Here is an 18622-nt window from a genome sequence, read left to right as displayed (position 1 = left end):
TTTCCAGGGTTCTTCCTCCACCAATTATACTGGCCGCCATGTATAGCCTCTTTTGCGCTGAAAAATGGCGTTAAACCCTACAACAACAACAACAACAACCTGCCCAAATTCTGAAATTATTACATATATAAATTATGTGTGTTTTAATAATTAATGTGTATGATTGTCGATATAAGATATAGAAGGAACAAATTATAAATTGTTTATCTGATGTCGCCAATTAACACGTGTGTGTGTTGGATATTCTTAAGGTAAGTTCTAGCCCTGCATTGTGGATTTAAAGATATTCATTTACAGTTCTTGCCCATATTAATTACTTTATTGTGCATTTCTCGAGAATGGTGCTTGTTTTCAGTTATCTTTTTTAAAATACAAAACCCTTTTAGACACGATTGTGAAACTATATACATGCACAACAAATGCCTAATTTCGATCCACCTACTTGTGCCGGGCTAAAGGGGTGTAGGGATGGGTGAGGTGGTGGATGGGTGTGGAAATCTTCAGACTTAAATAACTATTGAGTTTCCACTAGTAAATATCTAAGGACTGGATAACACAAGTATAAACCAAAAGATGGTGTCTTAAATGAGAAATATTAATCATGTCCTAGAATAATATGAGCAGTTACTTGCCACGAACACACGAGCAAATGCAGGATACTAAGATGTGAAATACGTTATACAAAACCATTGTACTTGTAATTCGATTACTTGCGTACTTTCATTATATGTAATAGATCAATAATATGTATCTCTGTCAATCAGCATGTTTATTAAAATTCACATTTTAATTAAAAAATTCTGATGTCACTTGTTCATTACAATTTACAATTTTGCTGCCTGCAAATCTTTCCGGAACAAAACTGCGTACATTCTATACACATACCCCAAGTTGGTAACAGCAATATCGAGCGCGAAATTCAAAATAGCCAGAAGACAGAGGCTAGTGCTATTCCATTTACAAGTAACGAAACTTAGGATTTGATCCGGAAATATAATGTACGTGCCACCAAAAGAACCATTCAGCCGATGGTAGCTTCAGAGCCGCGATAAATACTGGTAAGTGCATCTTTTGTACAACGATGTGTGTAGTCCGAGTTTCCTCTGACCCTTGCCACCCCATTTTTTGATATTTGGACATTTATGTTGGGGTGTAGGGTCAGAGCGCATTCCCTATTGAAAAGTTGGAATTTGGTGTCGGCATGGGGTAGCCGCTTTCTAGCCGACCCAGCACACTTTAACGACCTTTCATCGAGATATACCTGCATGAAATCGATAGGAATATGATTTATTTTCTCAAAAATCGTGAGCATAGCAGTCGTCATGTCTTTAATCCGCTGACAGACTAGTCGAAAGTACGTCGTTGCTGAAATTTGACCTGGATCTGGTCATTTGCATTCCGAGTCACATGACTATACAAATCTCGGAACCTACATGTCAATGACATCAGAGGTCATATAGTCACGTGATATCGAAATAAACAAATTTCCCAAGTTGTTGTACATAGAATTTGGACATATTATATAGAAGTCACTTAATATTTGTAAATAAATATAATGCACACTTAATTCTCAACATATTTATTCTGAGAGCAACGAACAGAAAGCTGTCGGTATCGCAGCAGGGTGGAGAAAACCGTTTTCAAGAAGTACCCAACACGTGTCAGCGATGTTTTTGTCGGTGTCACGTGACTATCACATTGACACGTGCTCTTCATAGTGAATCTAGTTTTCTTCAAAATTTATGCAACATTTACAGATTTTCGTCGTTGTTTTCACAATAAATATTTTGAGAAGTTTGTTTTTTAATTTTTCTATAAAAATTACATTACTTTTATTTATATGTTCGATTTGTTTTCCTACAGCAACACTAGAAAAGATCTGTTGTTGATATCACGTGACTGATGACCTCTGATGTCATTCAGATGTTGGCTGCGAGAGTTGTATAGTCATGTGAATAGGAATACAAATGGCCAGATCCAGGTCAAATTTTAGCAACGACGTACTTTCGTCTCGTGTATCAGGGGATTAAAGACATGACGAATGCTAGGCTCACGATTTTTGAGAAAATAAATCATATTCCTATCGATTTCATGCAGGTATATCTCGATGAAAGGTCGTTAAAGTGTGCTGGGTCGGCTAGAAAGCGGCTACCCCATGCCGACACCAAATGGTGTCGGCGAATTCCAACTTTTTGATAGGGAATGCGCTCTGACCCTACACTCCAACACAAATGTCCAAATATAAAAAAATGGGGTGGCAAGGGTCAGAGGAAACTCGGACTACGATGTGTGCAGCAAAAAGTGTCTGCAGACCTCTGCATGTTTTAATGAATAGGTGATACCAGCCCCTAAACCGAAATCAATATCATCACGGGGATGTGCTGATTTATTGGCCAAACGGACTACCCGCAATATTAACTTACCTCCGAAGTTGAGGAGTTTAACAACGTGCAAAACTATGTACCTCTGAAAATGAAGATTTGACAGCGGAAGTGCTCCAGTACGGATGGACAATTTACGCTTTACAAAAACACTTCACATATTTTTCTGCGAAGAGTTGTGCTTAGTTTCAACAACGATCGAGAGAGATATCAGACTGACCTTAACAAGTCATGAAAATGAATAAAGTAATTTGGAACTAATTTGTTGCTCTTAGCCTACCGACGTGACCTACTCTTAGTTCTCAGCCTACCCCGTGTTGGTCGGCACATGGTTAATATCCAGCGTCTATGTCGCAGAGTGCGAAATTAATGTCAGTTTCGAATTACTAATATAAAGCTTGCGTTACATGCGTTTATCTTAGCAATCATGCTGGAGGAATTTCTATTCTACAGTGTTCTGTATAATTTATTGATTTGAAATCACTAACTTGGGTGCATGTGTAAAAGAGAAGTGATTGCCAGTTGCTACCATAACCAATAAAATGAACATGCAGTTTTATAACATAAAAACATTCCGACAGGGAAGCCCAGTATGGGGGTTGAATAGCCCTAGGTACGATATCTTACAATATATAAATACAGTATGCAATATATGTAGGTATTTTGGCAGTCTCTCTCTCTTGTGTGTGTGTGTGTGTGTGTGAGAGAGAGAGAGAGAGAGAGAGAAGAATAAGATGTGACAAATCAGACTTATAATATCTCTATTACTAAAAGGTACCTATAACTTTTATATCATAATTTACAAAAGGTACTTGAATATATTGCTATTATTGATAATCTGACTTCTACAATTATCGAGAATGCATGTATGATATACCACACCGATAGGTTACAGATCATCCTTAACGAATTACACGCAGGGCTGTAAAGGGGGGGGGGGGGCAAACCGGGGATATATCATCGGGGCCCGGGCCCGTAAAGTGGTCCGGATCGAACAACACATTTCAATTTTATAAAAGAATGTTTTTAACAGGAACTAGGAGAGGCCCGGGTGATTCTTACCTCAGGGCCCGTTCTCGCTCTCTACTATCACCCCGATCACACGTTCAACAGTCACCGACGTAAATGGAATTACAAACGTGTATTATATGGAAGCCATACTTCTCTACTTCCATCGCGTTTGTTATCCATTATTCAAATGTATTTTTATGTTTTACAATGGATGTTGATATATCATTTAAAGCTTTGCAATACAGGAAAACTTTTCTAAATCACATTGTGTTGATAAAACATTTAAAAAATTGTTCCAAAATTCTATCTACCTGGCCATTATTAGTTTCATATACAATTATGCTTTCGGCAGCAAAACTACCATCTTGAACATGTGAACACATATTCCTAATCACAGATAGCAAATTATTCCAGAAAAGGTAGTTTTATTTCACTGCAATGTTTCTGGAGAATGTCTACAAAGTAAAAGAACTAGTACTATGCAGTACTAATTTTGGATAGAAAACTATTAGTTACCAAAGTTCCGTCTAATACTAACTATAGAGATAAAGCCGTTAGTTTCCAAAGTCCTGTGTAATTCAAAATTTTTGATAGAAAGGTGTCAATTGCCAAAGCCCTGTGTAATTCTAATTTTTGATAGAAAGGCGTTAGTTGCCAAAATCCTGTGTAATTCTGATTTTGGATAGAAAGTTATTAGTTGCCAACGCCCTGTGCAATAGTAATTTTGAATAGAAAGGCGTTAGTTGCCAAAGTTCGCCTCTGATTTATCTTGAATTAAACTGATGTCTCCCCTTAAAGTTTTTTTTTTTTTCCTCTAAAATTAGAATTCACTGGATTTTCACTGCATATTTTTAGATTCGAAGGTATTGAATATTATGGCAGCCTTATCGATGTGAACATCAAGAAAGTTGAATAGTAAAAAGAACTATTTAAAAAGACACTATAATATACTTGAAAAAACCTACTACATTTGATAAAATGTTTATAATTCTGGCCCAAACGCAGTATTCTTGTTTTTGCATCGTTTTAACGTATTGGGATACCACGCAAGCACATAAGCACACATGCTAATGGTGTGTCAAATATTAGGGTTTAAAAAACAGTGTTTTGTTCTAATCTTGCAATCTCTTGCAGCTAAAACGTATCTACCAGGAACCAGACGAACTAGTTCAGCTAACATCGTTATAGGTCATACAAATAGTACAAAAATGATGAAGGCCCGAGTCCATAATGGTGTATGCGCCACATGTGTGCAGATCTTTATGTAGTTAGACATATGCATGCATACATACATACAGAAAAAGCGGCACACTTTAAATTCAGAAAGATAGATATATAGATAGACGAAATTAAAACGTACAGCAGAGTTTGACACCGATTGTTATATTTACTCAAAATGTGTCAGTTAAATGTATATGAGTGGAAACGTGTCCAAATTAATTTCCAATATTAGATTCTCTCTATGTATGTCCTGGTTTTAGTAATATTTCTTTGGTTACCGCGACGGAGAAATGTATATCAGGTATTTGCCCTTGCAGTCATTCGACTTTAGTCACCGTTTGTTGTCTCCCTTTAAAATGTTTTGCCTATGGTTCTTTGGAGTGTGTAGAGAGGACATTCGATTCTTAAAATTCTGATTATTGTATCATTGAGGTGTGAAGTCGCATCGTCATTTAGAATTCAGATCCGTTGATGTCAGACCTAGTCTATTATTAGAAAGTGTAATGTTTCTCCCCTAGTAATTTTAGACTTGACGTCGTGACAGAATATTTGCGACGATTTTTTCTTAGCTGTGTAAACGAGTGGCGTCGCAAGGTCTTGTACTAGGCACAGGTCCTGTCTCAATAATGTAAAATAAGACATATGTAAGTAGTTACCGCCTATAATTATTTAACTTTCTGAAATATTACGTGTGTTAGCCGCGAAATTGTCCACCTGACAAACACACAGCGGAAGGATAAAATCTAGGATGCATTATATATCATATAGAAATTTTATTTTAAAGTATATTTTGCTCTGAGATCATATTTACATTTTGCATGTTCAGGAAATCTTTCCATACATGCAAATACAGACAGAAGAAATCGCAGATCCTCAAAAAAAAAGGTTCATGATAAACGTTTTAGTTGTCAACTCCAAACATGGAATTCGGAAGTTAACATGTATTGATTATTTATTAGCAGGTTGTGATTGACTGTGATATTTTCTGCAGGCTGTGACTGACTGTGATATTTTCTAAAGCTGTTGATCATGACTAAAATTTCTTATATCCTGCTGTGCATTGTTTTCATTTGGAGAAACGTACTTGCAGGTGAGTTCAGATTTCCCATTCAAAGAATAAGAAACGGAAAAGATATGCCTTTCCTTGAGAATACGTAAGTTTCTGTAGGTGCTCGATTTATTTTGGAAGTCACTGAATCTTATCTAGATGTACAGCATTAATAACATCAGGAATTTTCTTTCTTGGAGGATATTAAAGTTCTCTTCTTCTGGTAGGTGTTCGATGTCTTGTTTAGAAATCTGCAAATCTTCCATACATGTCGAAAAAATATCCAGCTTTTGTACCGCTTTTTGGGCTCTGTGAAAGTATTCATGTTCCTTTCTTTAAACTCGAACTGGGATAAAATATATATGTACGTCTTTGTCATGTCTTTGCCCTGTCTCTGTGCGGTGTTTAGTAGGGCCATAGTTAAGGTGTAATGCCTTCGTGTCGTACCGTTTAGAAGAGTTGTCATACTAAAGAGGGCAATATAAATGAAACCCTCTGTGTACATTGCAGTTAAATCACGATCACTGAATGAAAGGCATCTAGTTCCAGATCCGTTAAATGTAACACAAACATAGTTGCTTTGTGGCCATGCTAGCTTTAGCTTTGAGTTACAACAGTGTGTTGCAATACAACTATTGCATTTTGTTACACCTATTGTAAATCATCGTGTTGTGATTCCTTGTGTTGCAAAAAAACATCACATCACCTGATGCATTGTCACCAACCTAGAAAAAGTAAGGCCAAAATAGCTGCAGGATTTTGCCTAGGTCCTGAAACAAGGACTTGAATTCTAAAGTAAAAGCAAATGGGATTCTCTTGCATAAAGATACATTAATGTTTTGAATAAAGCATTCAAGAAAATCTACAAGGATCTCGATTCGGTTCATTCTGATTAAGTTGGAAGTTTCGGGGGACATGGTCTGCCGATTAAACTCGAGAAATGGGAGAAGGCTTCAACCGATAGTCAGAAAATGTGTTAACATGTTATTGAATCAAAACCCAGTACTGCCTGCTGCGACAATTAAGGGCAGGATATAACATCAGTTTCGTTTAATCGTTTTGAATACCTACATTTGTAGATTCATAAAATCCATAGGAATACATACATTCAGGATTAATGACAGACAACATACATCACACACACACACACACACACACACACATATATATATATATATATGATGCTACAGAGAAATTGCTAAAAATTTGATAATAGAAATTTAGTAAAATGGTAAATTTATAGATTGCAAGTCCTCCTACATACATACATACATACATACGTACATACATACATATATAATGGGAATGTTATGGCAATCCCTTAAATCGCACATACCACAACGTTAACAATTACAAAATAAAACCCCTTTCTTCCGCTGATCTGTATTAGAAGAGGATAGGTTTATTGTAAACAACATATGTATAGATCTTTCTATTCGACTTACAGCTACCTATATATTTAATTTAAATATTGGATCCAATTAGGTAGCTGGAAAGCTGTTTACCTATTCGTATGCGAATATAACCGATGTGTTACCTGTTGATCCGTGCGTATGTTTGTGTTTATCAACCGTCTCTTTCAGCTTTAAGTTTCTGTGTCAGTCGATTCGGGTCAATCATTGTCTCAATATTTATTCTATGCCACTTAATCACTTTATCAATTTTCAAAAGAATCTTTATTGAGCAATGCCCTTGTTGTATCTTTTTATGTATGCCATCATACAAAGTGTTGTATTCAGGTCTCAGTTCCACCCGAGCGACTACTTTGATAGATGTTGCTTCGTCACTGTCTATCGTAATGTGGTTTTATATGCATTGCAAGTGTTTGGCAACTTGTGAAGTAAACTGTCAAAAGCACGAATCGGTATTTGCGCTGCTATTTGTAGCTTTGGAGTTCAAAATGTTTTGATCGAAGGCATTAAGTGTATGTTTTGTTACAAACGTTTAAACAATAGAGTTTTTGTTTGCTGATTCGACTACTTTCTTTATAACTGACTCTTCGGTTAAAAAAAAAAAAGAAAAGCTGGATGTATCCAATTATATATTATAGACAGATGAGAGACTTAGATTTTAATCATATCTGACCGTATAATAGAGTTTATATACCCTGAGGTCGTACGTATTCATTCAAAATATACATACAGGGAGTTGCTATATTTTGAGCATATGTAAGGTTTTCGGGGACTACTTATTTGATTCATTTATTACTTACTTGATTCAATTATTACTTATTTGATTTAATTGTTACATATTTGTTATGTTCAGTATCAATCCATTTAAGAGTATGAAATCATACATATTTTTTAAAAATAATAATGCCCCCATTTTGGCTAAAATAATGTTTGCTTGTTCTAAGTTACACAAAAGCTTATCAAAATGATTTGACTAATATGTTAGTCGAATTTATAGATGACCTTTTGAAAAAATGTAACATACCTAATGTTTTATTGATGAGACGGTTACATCAGTGTTCCAAGTTTATTTTAATTTATTTGTTAAAGTTTCATTGCCTTTTCATCTAAGAAAATGAATGACAACAGTTTATCTATTTTTGTAGAATATAAGTAAATATTATCGGTCAGACAGTGCTTGAAGAGATGTCATTTGCTTGGTAGCTTCATATTTCTGTTTGTTTCCTTATCCGATTTGTTATTGATATGTTTGTTTTTGTTGTTTACTTCCATTTTACCTTTCAGACTTCACTGCAAATGTACGCCAGGATAGTTGTTTATTCAAACAACGAAAATTTCTTCACTAACCTGTTTATTTTTTGTTACACCATTTAAGCTTGCAAAATTTCTTAACTTCCTATTTGTCTTTATACACGTCCGTTCATTTATCTGTATGACTGGGCAGCAATAACATCTTTTATTTGGTTATTTTTGGTATTATTATGTGTAGTTCATTACAATTCCGACACTATATATATATATATATATATATATATATATATATATATATATATATATATATATATATACTATTATTTAAGGTGGGTCGTGGGCAGTTTTGTCGTCCTCAGACGGTTTCGTGGGCAGATAAAAGTTCGTGGGCAGATTTCCATCTGCCCACGAAGCACGTCGTCCTTTTCTGCACTCTTGCCACAAATATCAATAAAATAAATGCATATTTATGCTGCTGAATGTTAAATATTCGATAAATATTCATCTGCAAAATAAATAATTGCCTTTTTACCTATTTATTTCCATTTTTTCATTAATGAATTGAATTGAATAGCACAACTTGAGTTACCTCCCATTATGTACTAGTATATATTGCACCTTAAAAATAGATTGACCCGGAAGTAGTATGTTTCAAATTTACTGCCCATGATGACAGGGGTCGTTACAAAGAAAATCAAGGGATGGGGTTCTAACCTGTAACAATATAATATGTTAATAGTGTTACAGGTTAGAACCCAAATCTGTTGATTTTCTTTGTAACGAGCCACTATGCCCGTGATTATTATTGTGAGAGATCAAAACTGCCCGGGAACCAGGATGTGGAGTGAATAATCTGCCAATGTCGCCAACAAGCACCATACATATATACTATTTATTTTGATCTCTAAGAAGTTTTCAATAATGCTAATTAGTAACATTATAATGAGTGAGCTGTTATATGTCTTTCGAAATACCTCTATTCACTATTGCTGGTCTTGAGCCCAAACTAAGAGGATTGTGGCTGTCATTAGAAATACAAGTGATACCATTTATTTAAATCCAGGCTTAGTAAGTTCATAACTTCACTTAAGTTCATATTATATGCTGCTGCATTTTCTTCTCTCAGTCTACCATTAACAACGACAACAAAAGAAAAATGGTGTTTACTCAGAATTTGTTCCTATATTTATCAAAACATTTGTTTTGGAACAGATATTTTGTTGGAAAAGCTGAAAGAATAAAATTGGGGGAAAATCATGATGGTATAATAATACAATTGTTTACTTATAATAAAAGAATACTGGATTTAGTGTACAACATCCTTGCAATAATTAAATGGCATTGTGAATATGCAGAACCCCAATTCTTTAATGTACATGTACTGTTTAAGGTACAAAACTGTTTTGCATACTTCATAACTTATTTCTCTAATAGTACAAATAATAGGAGACAGAAGACATTTAGAAACAATTAATTTGTCAAAATAAGTTAAATATCAAGATTAGTTTAATGGACGTTTGAAAATTTACTATTAAAGTAAAATTGCCTATTTTTGAGAGAAACATCCTAATAGTAATACACGTAATTTTATTTAAATTAGCAGTAATGTAGAGGATGCTGATTTATTTATGAAATATACCATAAACGTGTGTTTCATGTTCATTACTCCAAAGTAAAATACCCAAGAACCACCTCAGAAAATCAGTAATGACATATTCACGTAAAACACAAAACACAATTCTAAAAAGGTGATGGAGATGCAGTTATCAGCTGTGAGTCACATAGCTAACACATGTTGAGTAGCAGACTGGATGATTGGTATGGAACGAATTGTATTTGCCTTGTCAGAATAGTTGGTAAAGATTTTAAGAGGACTTCCTGGTTGGAAAAAAGTGAATTGGAGAAATGTATTATTTTTTTCATCGTATGTGTCCTTGTTTCACTTCATTAATAATAATGATATGACTTTTGACAAATCTTTTTGTCCGAGTGACTCAATGCTGATAAGTGTAAAAAAATGTCGAGGCTGCGACAGATGTGTCCTCTGTAGAAATGGGTGTTTATTAAACTAGGTCAAAATTAGGTAGTGTAAAAATAGGAAGTGGAACAATACACAATATGGAAAACGCTCGCTGTGGAAGACATTGGGCGGACATACAGACACATCAAGATGTATTTAATAAGATTCATACACATATTATATACTGTTGTATAGCTCTCCTTGTATGCTTCAGATTTATACTATAAACATTGAAGTGTGTGATACCGAGACAAACGGCAATGGAAGATGCACGTATCAAGGTTATGAAGATTGTTAAATTCACAAGCGATACAGAGTCAAATATACCAAAACTTTCATATTGCATTTTCTTACATTTCTACTATCACAGATCGATTTAGACTGATGCGAAACCTATCAATTTATATCAAATTTGTCAAAATCGGGGTTTATTTACTATTGTTATGAGTTATTCACCTGTATGGAAAACGATCGTATAGGAAGACATTAGGCGAAATGACAGACAAAGGAAGATATACTTAATAAGATACATACACATACTATTTACAGTTGTACGGCTTTAATTATATGCTTTAGATATATAGCAATAGCATCGAAATATGTAGTACGATCGCAAAACGGCAATGGTAGATTCACGTAGCAAGGATATGCAGATCGGTAAAGTCGCACCCGATATTCAGTAAAAAGAACAAAACCTTCTATTTTGCATTTTCACACATGTCTATTGGCACAGATCGATTTAGTATGATTAGAAACATATCAATTAAAATCAAATTTGTCATCTGATATCAAATGTGTCAAAACCGTTGTTTTTGCGATTGTTATGACTTATTCGCCCATATGAAAAACTTTCGTATAGGTCGGATCTAGGCGCACGGACAGACAAATAAAGACGTGCTTATTAAGATATATACACACATTTTATAATATTGTATAGTTTTAATTCTATACTTCAGATCTCTAATATTAGCATCGAAGTATGTGCTACAATCACAAAACGGGAAGGGTGTATTAAAGTAGCAAGCATATGAAGATCGGTAAAGTCGCACCCGATATTCCGTAAAAAGTGGAACTTTTTTATTTTGTATTTTCACACACGTCTATTGGCACAAATCGATTTAGGCAGATGAGAACCTATATATTAATATGAAATTTGTCAAAAGCTGTGTTTGTTTACTATTGGTATAAATTATTCACCTATATGGAAACCGTTCGGATAGGAAGGCATCGGGTGCACAAACAGACATATGAAACCGTACTTAATAAGATACATACACATATTATTTAATGTTGTACATCTTAAATTATATGCTTCAAATCTATAGTATTAGCATCCAAGTATGTGCTACTATCGCAAAACGGGAAGGGTAGATGCACATATCAAGGATATGAAGATCGGTAAAGTCGCAAGCAATAATGAGTCATAAATACCAACTTTTTTATTATTAATTTTCTCGACTTTTTTTGGCACAGATCGATTTAAACTGATGAGGAACCTATACATTGATATTATATATGTCGAAATATATGGTTGTTTAAGATTGGTACAACTAATTTACCTATATGGAAAATCTTTGTGTTGGAAGGTATTTGGCGCACGGAAAGACAAATGAAGACGTACTTAATAATATATGTAAATATATGTAAACATGTTATATGCTGTTGTTTAGCTTTAATTTTATGCTTGAAATCAGTAGTATTAGCATCGAAGTATGTTGTAACCCCCCTCCCCTTAGTACGCTACTGCAAGCAGACTTTGTTAAATGCTAAGAGACACTAATTGCTCGAAAATTATAATTTAAAAATATTTATGTATTTATGGACTCGTATATTATAACCTTATAATGCGCCTTCATTTTCCATCAGGTAGGTCTCCAGGTCGAGTTGTCATGAAAAACAGGAACCAGTATCGTACATTCTTTACTAAGCGACTTCTCCGATGGTGCAATGTGTCTATAGAGCGTCCGCCTCGGATGCGAGGGGTCGCGTATTCAAACCCCGGCCGAATCATACTAAAGACATAAAAATGGTACTAGCAGCTGCCTCTTTTGGTGCCGATCATTAAGAGGTTAGTGTTCGGATTAGTCGGCCTGGTGTCAGGATAGTGTGACTGGGTGGGACAAGTTTGTCTTATGTCCGCTAAAATGCAAAAGCCTACTGAACCAAGTCGAACAGGTTACGTATTATACAACTTATTTTCGAGGTTTCAGCGCCCCCCCCCCCTTAAATGCGTACATATATTATCAGTATACCTCCATGCTCAAGCCTATGCATTTGGGTTACCCCCACCCCCACCCCTCTATGCGTACATACTAAATGGACGGCCCCTAACCATTCATGAGATGGTATTGATTCAAATTTACGAGTGCGATTGTGATGTACGCATTTCCCTACACAAACACGGGATGGTATTATTCAACCGTACATGTCCACAAAACTATATATATTTATAGATATATGTATACAACCATGGTACATCAATTAGGTATCTAATTACATAATGACAGTGTAGTGGTTAGCAAATTTGAGAAATATACTTTTTTATTCAGACACCATGCCAAAAGGAAAGAACTAACTTACAGTTTACGCTGAACTAAATTAAATTTACTATTTTTGTTTCCAGCATGGTCGGAATATGTTTACATGTTTCATATTAGGAAACAATTTGCATTATGGCTAAGTATATCTAAGAAGGAAATAAGATGTTCTTACAAACTCTTATTTTGTTGGTGTATTGGTTACCTCTCAACATATGAACCATTCTTTGCCATCTCACGATTATAATCCGTATGTACTTAAGCGTTGTCTCATTTGTAGTGTTAATTTTTAAATGTATACTTTGCTTGTAAAATGATCCCACTTTATATAAATGTACAAACACCGCAATCGTGATGTGCTTACAGGAATACATTCTTCTGAGTTCTACTGAAGTCAGTTATTCAGTATAATTTGTAAAACGATATGGACTGATTGATAAAAGTGACTGTTTTCTTTACTTTGGTTTGTCGCAATATTTTTCTAACACAGTACTAATATACACTGGTCACACATGACGCCCCAAAGAAGCAGTTGTAGTTAATTCTTTTTTACCTGTAGTAATGGGATTTTTACAATATATGGCTGTGGCAGATGTACGTCGATTATCAGACAATGGTCGGCTTTTGCACTATTCGCTTATTTCCCTACTTCGAGTGCGGACTGATTGACCGTTAAGCAAAATCTCAATTAATCTCTGCGATTTATGTGCAACGTACGATATTGTCCCCAGTGTTTATTTAATTCCATCATCGTTTAACAAAACTTCTTTTCTTATCCTCTCTAAATCAACTTTTGTTGACCAAAGACAATACATTTTATAAGCAAGGCAGAACGCAAAATCACATTACCCATCCACGAGTACAATGAAAATATGTAAACAAAAATAGTTAATAAAATTCCAAGGTATGTATAATATTGTAATATATTTTGGAGTATGCGCATTTGTTTACCGCTCTCCATTTTAAGGATTCCTTATATACTTGCTTGAATATGGGAAGTCGGTGCTGGGATTATAGTATTTAGACCAAAATAATTAGCCAATTACTAGGGGCAAACGTTACGGAGTGAAGTGTAAGTGAGTTTCAAGATGACATGGTTTACTTTTGGTGAATTCAGGTAAGAGCCGCATGAGTATCCCTGTCACTCAGTAGTCCCTATTCAAATCTAATTGCGTGAATTGATCGTGTGACTCCAGGTGCAGTATTTATGACTGGAGATTGGTAAATTATACAATGGAATCAACAGAAAAGGACTGTTCCGCCGTCGGCGGGCGCCATTTATTGTTGCTGTGGTGGTAAATATGTTACAAAGTTACAGGCGAAATGAAGCTAAAAATCATGATTTAAAAGGCCTAAGGTGGCGTAGTAAAAACGGTTCCCTGTATTAGGTTGTTGAGTTGTATAGTTTCACGGCGTGAAATACTGGCGGTAAGTTACGGAAAGTTAACGAAGAGAAGCTTTGCAGTTGTGACATTGACATACAATTGGGAAGTTGGGATTTGTGGTCATGTATTAATTAGAGTAACATTACTGATAGATTGGACGCGTTGGACTTTCCAGTTTGCAGAAGTAGTTGTACAGGATTCCTTTGAATCGGGGAAACCTATGACTCGTAGCGGGATTCGCGCAAGGGCTTGACATCGCTCGGTCAAGAAACCCATTTGGTTGATACAATATTTCTTGCGTGAGCATAATGCAAATGTGTATATTGGCTTGCACTGTTTGCAGCTATGATGTACGATGTTAAGATCTCAGTCGGTCAGGATATTCTTTAACAACGGTATCTTTTATCCTAACACGTCTTTCAATACGGTACCATTTACCCCTTGCAATAAAGTATATCAGTTGGAGGTTGAGGATGAACTAATCGATATTGAATTTCTCTAAGTACTGTTTGGTCAATGTTCGGATCTCATTATCTTGTTATTGCAAAAAATATATATTGGTTATAATCAATTACACCTTTAGTTTTATGATTATTTAGACATTCTATATAAATCCAGCATGGTATCAGTTAATATTTCGACGATATTGTTATATGTGACCAGTACATTTGAACATGTATGATTATAAACAGTACAATTAGGCATTTAAACTGTAGGAAAAAAAATTCTACTGAAAAATGTTTCATCAGCATAAAAAACTAAGGCTTGTCAAATCCGAGACTAGCAATATTTTATAGTACCTATATTTGCTCTTTTCAGGCCAAGTTCTCACGTAATGGCTTGTTTTAGTAAATTGCTTGTTTTTGTGTGGGGTTTTTTTTGGTGCTCCCACACAAAATGCGCATGCGCGGAATTTATTTTCCGTTGCCATGACGTATAAAAGTTACCGGCCATGCACCAACATTTTTCTTTATACATCAGATTTGCATAACATGATTAAAAGTAGTTATACTTGAACAAAAAGAACCAAAAAAAACCTATAAAGTGTACAGAAAAAATAATTTAATTTCTCGAAATAAAAGTATACATCACTGTTACTTAGATACGATTTTCCACCTATAGAGGACGCCAGCAGGAAATGACGTACATTTATCCCCACAAGACGAAGTACTGGGGGGGGGGGCCGGCACCAGACAGACCCCCCACCCCACTTTTCCAAAAAATTATAGTGTTTTATGTGTATTTATCCCCCCCCCCATGTGTTGTATGTTTTATATTATGCAAAAGAATTTAGGTCAAAAAAATTTAATTCTCCTTTTTAACGGGGTATTTCTTTTAAAACCTAGTTTTATCTATAGGGTTGTTTTTCCGAATAGGTTTCCATCTTTCCATCACCTGACTTGAAATCCCTTCCCTATACTCTTGGTTGACCTTGGCTAGAGGTCGCCTATATCCCGTGTGTGCTATATATATATATGCTATAGTTTGTGTATGCTATATTTTGCTTCCATGTTGGGATAGCCTTTATTTTTTCCCAAATCTCCCCAGTAATCTTAGGACCTTATAATCGGATCAAGAAAAGGTTTATTTTTATTTATTTAATATATTTTTGAATTTTGGCTAAGTAACGGTGTATTATAATTTAATTAAGAAAAAAAAACTTAATGTGTTCTGTGTGCAAATATATTGTGTCATTATTCACATATTGGATTTGTAAATTGAAATCCGCCGTACTCGAGTTGGAGTCCATACACTTTTTTATTTGCTTGTATTTCTCCCACCTAGAGTTAGGCCGTCTCAAATTATTTATTGGATTTCTGCCAAAATCTCTAAAAATGGTTGTTCTTCCCACACACACACACACACACACACATACACACACACAGTGGGGATTTACCGTGCAGTGCGACAGCTGCACATTTTGAGCAAATAGAATTAGAAGAGAGACTTATTAGATCCTTTGTTTTCGTGTATGTATGTAAAGTTTCCTATATGAGGTGTTTTTCCCGACTCTTTCATAGCCCCATGACGTCATTATCTCGTTCTTTTCCCATATAGTTTCTCTGTCCCGATAATTAGGATTTGTGATAGTTTACGTAATATAATTAAAGTCTATTTAATTATTTAATTTTAATTGTAATGGATAATAAAAAGAAACTGAAGCTGTTTAGGAAAATTTATAAGAATCTAAAAGGGTGGCGGCTACAGCAGATTCCAATCCGGGGTGGGGGTATGAGGGCAAGGGTTCACTTTGTGATGGTCCCCTTTAAGGGTAGATTATCCATTGCCCCATCTCCCTCCCCTTCTTTTCACCCTTTGCAGCCCCGTCCCTCCCATTCACAAATCTTCCTAGAAGTTCTTTTTTCTAATTAATTTGAAAGGATTACAAAAAAATTTGCCTATTCATTTTTTTTATGTTTATGACTTGGTCACACGCCATCATGGTTTTAGTTATGTTATCTGTTATTTTTCCTATTAAAGTTTTGTTAAAGTTGCCGTCTTGATATAAAACTTGGTTTCTTCTGTATTTTTATTTCTTGGATATCTCCATAATTAATTGTATCCTGTCTTGTTTCCTAAACTCGCACTGTGCCATCGCATGATATTTTGTGAAGTTCGCACATTTGCACATGAGATAATTTACATGTATGCATATGTCGTGTAGATATTTGAATATCAAGCTTTGTATTTTTGGAGAGCCGATGTTGGTCCAGTACCTCTAAGGTCTGTCCCAATTAACCGAGATATTTCCTCCTCTACTTTATTTTTAATTTTAGAGGTTAAATTTTCCCTTATCCAATTATATGTTTCCTTAGTTTCAATTCCCCAAAGTTCCTCATTTTCCCTATATTTACATAAAAGTTCCTTTATACTTCTAAAGGTCCTTGTTGTTTCTAGTCTTTTTACCAGTTTATTATTTTTGTAGATGTCACTTATGTTTTTCATGCTAAAACCAAACCAGTAAATGTATAAAGCTTCCTAAGGGGTTTTGGGTTGGATATTTACTTCTTTTACATTATAAATTAAATACTAGAGAGGAGGCCTAACTCGAATCGGGAGAAACACAAATAAATAAAGAAAGAAAGTGCGGACCCTGACTCGAATACAGCCTACCTCATTTTGAAAATAGACTTTAATGTGAGAAACACCACACCATAGTCAATCACATAAAACAAAAGGTTTTATTTTAATTTCAAATGGTAGTATACCGTTCATCTCGCCGGAATTCTAAATTGCAAATTAATTCAAAAGCAACTAAATTTATACCAGGACAAACAAATAAATTTGAAAAGTCCATAGAAAAATATATATTAAGACAACAGAGACAAATTTGACATAGTATTGCTGTCCCTACACACAGACTATATAGCATACACACACCATAGCATTGATACACATAGCATACACGGAACATAGAAAATTCTTGACAAAGATCACTAAAAATCAAGGATATGAAATCTGAAAATGGGAATAAGACCCATGTTTCAGACTACTACCCTTTAGAAAACACTAGGACTAATTATAAACTAAAAGTTTGATCAAAATTCCTTTTTTAAACTTTAAACAAGCACACACATCTTGGGGTATACAAGAGTACATGAAAACACTTTATTTTTTATGTGGTGGGGGTCATCTGTCTGGTGCCCCCCCCCCCCATGATACTTTCGTAACTCATACCTGCGAAAGATTATCATTTGCACTCACATTGTATGTTCTTTAAAATAATGATTTTTTTTTTTTATTTGCGAGATATCGTCGTATAGTTAACCTGGATACAATATAATCTTGGTCCGTTTGCACCTTGAAACTTATCATGCGTGAATGGCAGGCGCCTTCAAGCAATCTGGTGATATTTTCGTCTCTTTTGCGATATTTTTTTTATCTGACATTAGCGATACACACACAGTAAGGATGCATACGCATGCCGGCATCCGCTACATTTACGGAGTTCGTTGATATATTTTGTTCTGTAAATTTCGCATGATGAAAAAAGAAGGAATACATTATAACAATGCAAGGTTAGTTTCTTTTATTTTATTTTCAATCAAGTGTTTGTTTATTGTACCGTGCCGGGGCGGGGTGGGATGGGGGGGGGGGGGGCACAAATTCAACACAAAATTAGTTCCTTTCTTATCTGCATGGAATAATGGAGCAAATATGATTGACGATATTGACTGGTAATAACAAGCTTTCAATTTACGCGCGCACACACGAAGACAACTTGAAAAATAGAAACAAACAATAAAATTAACTGGTAACTTCGCACTTGCTCAAGGCTTTGTAGTTACAATGGGGGGGGGGGGTCTGTGCTATTATCTGGTTAGGCATGACTATTTCGCAGAAATACAAACAAAT

The 18622-nt window shown here is 35.1% G+C and overlaps 1 protein-coding gene across 1 annotated transcript in view; it reads left to right on the top strand.

The window, feature by feature from the left end:
- Positions 1–7190: 7190 nt before the first annotated feature.
- LOC149782758 (uncharacterized) overlaps positions 7191–18622 on the top strand; it is a 131829-nt gene continuing 120397 nt past the window's right edge. Inside the window, exon 1 of the mRNA XM_089934251.1 lies at positions 7191–7208. The gene's annotated coding sequence lies outside the window, so the exon portion shown is untranslated. The remainder of the gene's footprint in view (positions 7209–18622) is intronic.

This window comes from Sinohyriopsis cumingii, chromosome 15 (genome assembly GCF_028554795.1).
Source record: "Sinohyriopsis cumingii isolate HCF-2022 chromosome 15, ASM2855479v2, whole genome shotgun sequence".
Taxonomy (NCBI): Eukaryota; Metazoa; Mollusca; class Bivalvia; order Unionida; family Unionidae; genus Sinohyriopsis; species Sinohyriopsis cumingii.
The sequence above is the reverse complement of the archived record's forward strand: the minus strand, read 5'-3'. Positions and strand labels throughout refer to the sequence as shown.